We start from the raw sequence: 528 nt of genomic DNA, 5'->3' as shown, positions 1-528 counted from the left end.
ATAACTGCATTTGTGTTACCACATAGATATGTAGATTTTTTTTGTTGTTGTTGTCTACCGCATAAAATAGATAACCTCGTTCTCCTATTCACACTTGTATAATTCTAAAATCAATTCATTTAATATTAGGATTTTGCTTTAAAGATCTGTCGATAAAAATAAAACTATGTCGATGCTGAAATATACATATACATATAATATAAGATTTTTTTTTTTTACGATAGAAAATGTTAGTGACGCAATGTTATGGGTTTAGGTAAATTAGCCTAAATATCAGGGATACATAGAATAAAATCCCCAAATATATGCAATAGACCTTTTATTTCTCTCTAATTATGTATCATTAAGGTAATTATAATTTAAGTGACATGTACAGTGTATTAGGTGCTAATAACAGGCGAATGTATTGTAGAATAATTTTTTTTTTTATAGATTCAAGTGTTATCAAAATACAATAAACACGTTACTGCAATAAATTTTTTATTTTTATTTATATCCCTATGAAAAAAACAAAAACAGGGCAGACTA

The sequence above is a fragment of the Penaeus monodon genome, chromosome 30 (assembly GCF_015228065.2).
Source record: "Penaeus monodon isolate SGIC_2016 chromosome 30, NSTDA_Pmon_1, whole genome shotgun sequence".
Classification (NCBI taxonomy): Eukaryota; Metazoa; Arthropoda; class Malacostraca; order Decapoda; family Penaeidae; genus Penaeus; species Penaeus monodon.
This window is presented reverse-complemented; position numbering follows the sequence as displayed.